This window comes from Homarus americanus, unplaced genomic scaffold (genome assembly GCF_018991925.1).
Source record: "Homarus americanus isolate GMGI-L3 unplaced genomic scaffold, GMGI_Hamer_2.0 scaffold2539, whole genome shotgun sequence".
NCBI classification, from domain to species: Eukaryota; Metazoa; Arthropoda; class Malacostraca; order Decapoda; family Nephropidae; genus Homarus; species Homarus americanus.
Genome location: NW_024725489.1, coordinates 3,993,644 through 4,002,576, shown reverse-complemented (window position 1 = coordinate 4,002,576; position 8,933 = coordinate 3,993,644). Strand labels below are relative to the sequence as shown.

Here is an 8,933-nt window from a genome sequence, read left to right as displayed (position 1 = left end):
ATTAGGTAAAATAATACGCACCTGGCTTTTTATATTATATATCAATATATATCTAGGCCTGTGAAATAGCCTAAATCTAAAAAAAACCCTCACTACAACCTAGGTGTGGTACAATACAGGTTGTAAGGTAGTAAAAGCTAGACGATACAAAACTCTACACGGTGTTTACTGCCCCTTGGTGTCCACTACCTCGACGATGTTACACCTCCCAAACAGATGTACTCTACTGTGATTTATCATTTATTGCCCATCACGGTATTTTTTCCCCACGTGGGCTGTTACATGCAGATAAAAGTACAAGGAATACATCACAGGCGTCCTTGATCCATTCTTTAAAATTCCACCTGCAAGTCTGAGTCAGAGCGGACGTGGTGCAGAATACAGTGATGTACAGAATACGTTGACTACATCACCAGTTTAGGGCGTGTAACTTCCTCAAGATACCGTAAACTTAAACATCAAGGGACTTCTTAAACATCTACGCAACTACTGCAGGTGGGAACAGGAGCGTCGTGGTGAGGCGCTCAACTCTGGCCGGGGGGAGGTGGCGCGGTACCCACCCCACCGGCCCGGCCACCTAACTTACCTACTACTTTATGTCCAACTGCCAAGAGGTATTGTAGTGTTATTGTACACGTCTATAACATGACACAAGTATACAAATATAACCAGGGCGACCCAAAAACTGTGGATTAAGCGGGTACTAGATCGTTCAGGAACAGGTGTGTTTATAACCTGAGGACACTGTGCAGCGAGCAACTCACAAGTTTACATAAGACCTCCTCACATCATCCACTCTCACACATCTCTCACACCAAGGATATTACTCCAAAAGGAAACACATACTATAAATGTTTGTATTCTTACGCATTATGCAAGGTCTTAAGTGATGACCAGTTTGTACAATGTTAACTCGTGTTATATTGTCATGAACATTGTAATTTAAGATCCAATGGTAAATGAATCCACTTCTGAGAATTAAACCGTACACTACTACCCTCTATTATTAACATTAGTATTATATGGCATCATTTATGTATGCGAACTGAGTTTTCGTTTAGTTAAAATGTGTGGCACAGTGATCACAGTACTGTACGACAACCGTGACCTTGGAGGTGTTGTGTTGTCTGGTCTACACTCTTAACCATTGTGGTCCACGTTGATTTTTCTTCCTATAACTAGATAGGAAAATACATATACTTTCGCAAGTCACTGTAATATTTATACCAGAATGAACTATATTTTTGTAGCTGAGCCAAAGTCAACCACTTAGATATACAGTATTGTTATACTAAAACCAAACTTAGTACAGTAACCTATGAACATCCGGGCCAGTTACCTAACATACTCGTACTTCCTTGCCATATTAAATATTTCACCCAAAATACAAATTTATTATACGTAAAATAAATCTGCATATTTTTTTTTGCAATGAGATCACAAAACATGTTTATAAGTCCAATAAAAAACATTTTAAAATTATGTATAAACATACAAATAATACGCATAAAAACCTTATTTATAAGTTTTGCAAGCCTACAAAATTTGTGCCACATTTCACTTAAAGATTTATATATTCTTAAAACTACGGTTCGCGAGGTGTGCTTTTGGCTGAGGTGGCGCGCGGCGTGACCAGCACGAAACGAGGTGGCTCTCAAGGTTTCATTACACGACTAAAAGTAAAACAATGTAAGAGACTGGCTCACAGGCCCCGTGCTTCAGGATCTACCTGCCGTAAGTTGAACCATCAGACAAACGGCATAAATGTGTCGAGTGATTAAGTAACCTCAAGTTAATTATTACATTACTTAAGAAATGAACATAACCCTTCAGGAATAATGTGAATCGGGCCAGGTGATAGTTGAATCGGTCACGTGAGCCGGTGGTCGATTAAAAAAAATGGGAACTGTAAGAAAATCCACCCTATCTCCGCTCTTAAAAACTTGTATAGGAAAATATATTCCACTTCCTTTTTTGTGCTTACAACTGGAGCTTTTGACGGGTGCCTTCACGACTGAGTATCCCAAGTGAGAGAAAGTGTCTAGCGTCTAAGGCATCTCCTACTCTTGGGGCCCCGCAAACGAAGGTCCTCCCCCCCCGCCAACACAGGCTGATACACGTGTGCTAAGACGTACTGGCAACACCACGTACAATACTTATTTCTTAATGGCGGAGGTTTACTGTATAGTGTAGCTGCCAAGTGTTATTATGAGGACTACAATATATAACGAGAGAGAGAGAGAGAGAGAGAGAGAGAGAGAGAGAGAGAGAGAGAGAGAGAGAGAGAGAGAGAGAGAGAGAGTTCACCTATTGATCTGTAGACTCGTCAGGTTAATCGCTTCCACCACACTAATTATCTCTTCTCTCTCACACACACACACACACACACACACACACACACACACACCAGAGGATCTTAGGTAAACTTAGTGCTGCTGTCTGACAGAAAATATAAAACATAACCGAAACAGGAAACAAAACTACAATGTTTCCACCGACAGCGATGTAAAGGTAAATAAATCATTGTTTTATTCTCCGGGGACTCACCATGTCAACACACACGAGGCTCAGTACACCAACATCCCCTCATATGTACAGTACTTCACGTTGATAAAGGAATCTGTCAAACCATCCCAGACGTGAGACTTAACACTGTGGTACTGTAAATATATCCTGGGTTGGTGTACGTGGGCGAGGTTTGGTGTGTTGGGTGGAGGACGGTGAAGGAAGTGGAGGTGTGACACAGGTGGCGGAGGAGGTGGTGAAGGAAGGCGGTAAGGTAAGGTTGGTGTTGTGGACGAGGCGTGAGTGAGCCGTGGTATCCCGTGGGACGTGACACACACACTGACCACGCCCTGGAAGAACTTGTTGCGGGTAGAGTGCAACACAACACCTCACCTCCACCTCTGCCACCATGGTAATTAATACATAATATTAAAACAACGTACAGGTTGTCGTCAACTTACTCAACACGGTACAGTAATGCAGTAAACGTAAATACTCTACGAAAGGAACATTGGGTCATTGTGTCGAGTTCACTGAGTGACATTATTACTATGGAGAATGTACTTGTTGAACATGACTAACACTACGCGGTACACTACACGTTCAAACGCCCCATATTAAACACCATTCTCTACGCCTACTTATATCATCTATCAAAATGTAAAAATAAGCAAAACTGTAGAAAATTACTAAATAATTCCAAAGCATTCCAGCCTTCACCTTACACAGTCAACAAGTATTCAATATCACCATCACAAACTTCTAATGTTTTTACTACGAAACTTCACAAAGTCGACAAACTACCATGGGAAGCCTACTTGATCTCCAGTGATAAAATAAACTATTCAGGAGATCAAACGCATCATCTTACAACTTATAATGCTAAATATAAGTCGGATACTGAACTAATGGCTAAGTTGACCCTCTAAACCTAACTAGAACCAATAAAAACTTGACTAAGTATAAAATCGTATACAAGTGATATCGGCGCTGGCTACGAGGACCAGCGGGAAGAGATCTAGGTCAGCTGCGACCTCTCCCTCCAGCGACGGCCGCAGCATCATTAAATTTACGTCTAGGAACTTCTATGTGTATATATATAAACTATACTTTATACATGAGGCTAATAACACACATTGAGATATACAATGCTTTGATACTGACGTCATCCCCGACCACTAACTCCCTCACCATGATGCTAGCAGTCACCGGGGCACCTCTACTGCCTCTTGGTGCCGGGTCTTATACTGTCTCTTACCAGTAATATTCAGGACTGCTATAGTGCCAGTCAATGGTAAGAACTTTTTACTACTGCCTGGAAGTAACAGTAGCAAGTACTGTACAACATTAGTCTTCCAGTACCATTAATAAGCAGTACGACCATTGTGTGTGTTGGCGTCAGTAGTCAGTAGAAGGACCCTGGAGCCTGGTGACGCCCTGGGAGGGAAGGGGTGGACACCGGTGATGTGGTTGTAAGGAAACTTCTTCATTAATTAATTCACCGGCGAACCATCTGATGGTTCTGGTGATGCATAGCGCAACCCACCAATTGGCACGTAGAGCACAACTGCATTGTGATACTTTTTTTTTAGAAACAAATTAAGTTTTTAAAATAATAAATAGCGAGTTTACAGCAAATTAATTTACTTCTAAAACTCCAAATTAAATTACCACTAAAACTCCCAGATAAATACATATTGTTAACCTTTGCACACTAAAAATATGGATAACAGGAGACTGTAGTCAACACTTCCAATTTAGTAATGTTACTGTGAGTCATTTGGAACATGAGACATTTTTCCTAGTTTAATATCCAAGAACCAGTGATTTATTGTGTGGAACTATAAGATTGTGCTGAGATCCGTGACACTTGATGGTGTCCACGAGTGTGATGCTCGCCGGTGTAGCTGATACACCGGTGTAACATACACCTCCACTGTTTATTACTCAAGATATGTGGAAAATTATTTAGAGTTACATGTGTAGTGCGATTGAGAACATAATTATACAGAACTGGAAGGTGCTAGAGGGCTAGTCAGTGTTGGTGTTGAGGCTGGTGATCCATTAACACGTGTGGTTGTTGGTGGTGCTCTTGTTGTGAGGGTTGCTGCTGCTGCTGCGGTGGCTGGTACTGCTGCTGCTGGCGCCTCTTCCTGTAGCCCCTGTGGGAGAGACTGATGTGGTTGGTGAGCGTGTTCTTGGTCTTATACACGCGATTACACACGGGACAAGTAAAGACGTGTTGCACGGCAGAGTGGATGTCGGCAAGGTGTGTCCTTAACTTGTACTTGTCTCGTAGTATCTTGAAACATATGGGGCACTGGGCGCCCACCCAGGATCCTCCAGTAGCAGCAGCAGCAGCGGCCGCCACGCCCCGACCACCGGTGGCCCCGCCCGTCATCACACCACTACTGCTGCCGGTGCCGCACGTCACCACCGCCATGGGTGCCGTCTGCGCTCCAGGAAATGGTGATACAAACGTGGACGGCACCGAGGCTGGTGGTGTTGACGACAACGGGCCGCCTGCAACGACAATCAGGCATTTAGCATCCCTCACAGCAAGTGGTGCAACACGTACACCCTTCTGGTGCTCGGACATCTACCTACTGCTCTACCACCACCACTCTCACATTCATCATACTCTCTAGTCACACTTAAACTAAACTTTATCCACTTTTGTTTAAATGCCTTAAAATCCATTACTTTAGCTTACCGATCACAAGATTGTCCCAATACAGCATGTCCGTTTGACGGAGCCTTCAACACACACTGTTTCATTATCATGAAATCTATAAAAATCTTAAGTACAAAACAGACACACTCATCAGGTAACAAAATATATTTTTCATTGAGGTAATTTTAGTACTATTTTGTATGATTAAGACTTCTTCAGTCACAGGAGCAAGAGGTTCTTATGTTAGTCATTCCATAAACAATACTTCATTACAAAATATTAGTACACAGCTGCAGTTTTTATTCACTTTTCTATGTTTATATCAGCCACAAGATGTATGTTTGTCATGTCAGTGATAAGAGATACCAAAGGGGAGAAGCGGCTATTCGTCCACAATTTCTGTGACGACAAACTCTGACTGAGGGGCGGAGTTCTTGTGTGTGTGGTGCTGGGCGGCGGTGGTGGCGGCGGCAGCAGCGGCTAGGTCAGCGTCCCCATGCAGAAGAGACTCGAACCCGCCAGCTGGTGGCTGCATCATCTCCCGCGGGTCCTCGCTTTCCTCCAGGGTGACGGAGAGCGCCGAGGATAGCTGATGAGGGTCAGCGGGGAGGGCATCTCGGGACACACCCTGGTCAACACCGGGCACATCTCGTCCAGTATGTCTAGCTGCTGCCTTCAGAGCGGCCAACTGGTGGGCGTTGGTGGGACGCAGGACAGTGTAGGACGGGTAGCGTCCCCGACGTCCCCTGGTGCCCGTGGCCCCGCGGTGGTAGACACTGAGGTGGTTGTGGAGGGAGTTCTTGGTGCGGTAGACGTGGTAGCAGATGGGACAGATGTGGGCACCACCCTGGGTGTGCTTGTCCTCAATATGTCGACGTAGGCTGGTCCACCGACTCAGACCCTTGTTGCAAAGTGGGCACCGCTGCTGGCCGGCTCCCACAGTGCTCCCGGCCGCGCCACCTGTAAGACAACCTCCATCAATATCCAGAGCGCCTCCCCTGCCACCGCTACGTCGCCACCACCACCCTCACTAAGGAAGCACAGCTACAACTAAAAGCTAGCAGTGACTTAGGTCACCCACTGAGGGAAGGGTATCATTTACTGGTAAGCAGCTAGGACTAGTGTCATGAGAGGAGCGGCCATGCTGGGTGGTGTCTCCTGGGGTCCTCTTGGTGAGTGTGAGACACTCACCACACCCTCCACCACCACTACCACCACCACTACAACAACCTCTGGTCACACTCTCACATGTAACACAGGCTTATAAATATCTTGTGATATGACTAATTTTAATATCATACTGTGTACAATAACTTTAATATCATACTGTGTATCATGACAGTTTAATGACATGGTGTGTATTATAACTACTTCTACTGATTTATAATAAAAAATTCCACTAAGTTATGGTGTATTATGGTATCTTAATTACTTGTGTTGAATATATAATTAATATCAGGTAACGTCTAATGTTATTAATAATGTATATCATAACTTAAAAGATGTGTTATCACAGCATGTATACAGAGTAAGGGAGGGGTGAAGGTAATAAATAACATCTCACATAAGGTCTAGCCGTTTATTTTGGAAATGCTAATACACAGCCACTACAAGCATGGAGTGCGGGACGGGACGGGGCCGCCACCACACCCCGCGTCTACTTCAAAGCGTTGGGGCTGCGAAAACATTCCACTTCATACCTAATCTGATAAGTTTCATAGAATAATAATGCATTCCTAGGCAAAAAATTTCTTCGTAACAAAAATAGTTTCATTTGTGTGTATATAAAGCGTGTTTAGGCAACCACAATATCTCGGGTAACTCTTACAGCTATCTATCACGGTCAGTTCTGAAACCCACTACCGAACCCCCGAATCCCCAAACCCCGGAACCCCGAACCTTTTATAGAGATAATGGAGCCATAATTCTAAATAATGAAACCTTATTTTTCTAAAACTTTATATTTACATCATTTACGACTATTATTATCCACAATAAATTTTCCTGACAAATATTCGCCCTGACCTGAGAGACTTATTCTTTAGCAGGTTTATTCGTCAGAAACTTTGAAACAATCTTCCAAAGTTGACGTAGTGTTTTGAAGTGCTTTAAGGAATTCCAATGGAGCAAATTAGTCTACACACAGGAAATTGTATTGTCCAATCTACCTTAAAATACAACACATCTGAAAGTCATTTTTCAAAATGTTCCAGCAAAATGCGTCCTAATGCACACATAATGCTTGGTTGGGGCATCTAACCTAACCTAACCTAAACCACATATAATGCTTGGGTGGGGCTTAGCTGGGGCACCTAACCTAACCTAACCCACATATAATGCTCGGGTGGGGCTTAGCTGGGGCACCTAACCTAACCTAACCCACATATAATGCTTGGGTGGGGCTTAGCTGGGGCACCTAACCTAACCTAACCCACATATAATGCTTGGGTGGGGCTTAGCTGGGGCACCTAACCTAACCTAACATAATGTGTTTGAAGAAGCTGATAAACAACATAACCCCAACATAACCAAGAACTAGAACGACTATACTATATAAATCCTGTGGTGGTAAGGACCTAACTTAAGAGGAGACTCAAAACCTATCTTCTACAACACCTCCGTATAGAACAATCTAATGGTACCTGGGTTATTTAATTCAACCTGGAATTAATAAAACTCATACTGTACTTCCCAAGTCCGGGTGAAATTGTATACATAATTCTATAAATTGTTATTAGCTGCCATAAGTACTATCAACCTCAACAAGCTTCAAATTAGCCAAGTTTCATTATTTATGGTTTCCCTTATCTCCACAAGGGGTTCGGGGTTCGGTACACAGATTAAACAAAAAATATAATAATAATAAAGAATTCGGGGTTCTGGGGTTCGTTTAGGATTAAGGGGTTCGAGGTTCGGTAGTGGGTGTTAGGGCTGACCATCTATCACAGCACTAGTTGTATATGACACCTATACAAAATTATCTCTGACTCTCGACCTAAAGCTATCTATTAGAAGCGGAGTATCTCAACACAGTGTTCTTCCATAATAAAAACTAGTCACATTTAGATTGGGGGGAAGAGGAGGCGGAGGGGGGTGGGGAGGGGTGGGGAAGGAAGGAAGGAAGGGAGGGAGGGAGGGAGGCTGTGGGAGCATTGATGGTGGTTAAGGGAGGGAGGGAGGGAAGTTGGATTGAGGGTGGTGGTGGAGGGAGTGAAGGATGAGGGTGGTGGAAGAAGGGAAGGAAGGGAAGGAGGATGAGGTGAGAAGACAAGACGGGTGAGAGCGACAAGTGGGTAGGAAAAAAATGATAAAAACAAAAGAGGAGAGAAGGGGAGCGAAGCTAGGGGTGAGGCGAAGGAAGGGAGGAAGAATGAAGGAAAGAAGAGATTAGGCACAGTATTAGAGACACAGAAGGAGATTTGTGGCACAGGAAGGAAGAGAAGAGGGGAAATGTAAGAGAAGGAATGAGGGGAACGGCAGGCCAATTTGGGTAGGGGTAGGGGAGGAAGGGGAGGGGGCAGTACACAATGGGAAAGAGAAGTACAAGGACAACAGAGGGGATGTAGGTGTTAGAGGGTACCACTAGTAGGGAGGTGTTAGAGGGTACCACTAGTAGGGAGGTGTTAGAGGGTACCACTAGTAGGGAGGTGTTAGAGGGTACCACTAGTAGGGAGGTGTTAGAGGTACCACTAGTAGGGGTAGGCACACTAGTAAGGTACCACTAGTAGGGGGAGTGTTAGAGGGCACCACTAGT

The 8,933-nt window shown here is 44.0% G+C and overlaps 1 long non-coding RNA gene across 1 annotated transcript; it reads right to left on the bottom strand.

Annotated features, from left to right (window-relative positions):
* Positions 1 to 6,744: 6,744 nt before the first annotated feature.
* LOC121865015 lies at positions 6,745 to 8,294 on the bottom strand. The gene is made up of 2 exons (XR_006088706.1): positions 7,502 to 8,294; positions 6,745 to 7,449 (listed from the first exon to the last, which is right to left on the bottom strand). It is a non-coding gene; the product is annotated as an uncharacterized LOC121865015 (long non-coding RNA).
* Positions 8,295 to 8,933: the final 639 nt, after the last annotated feature.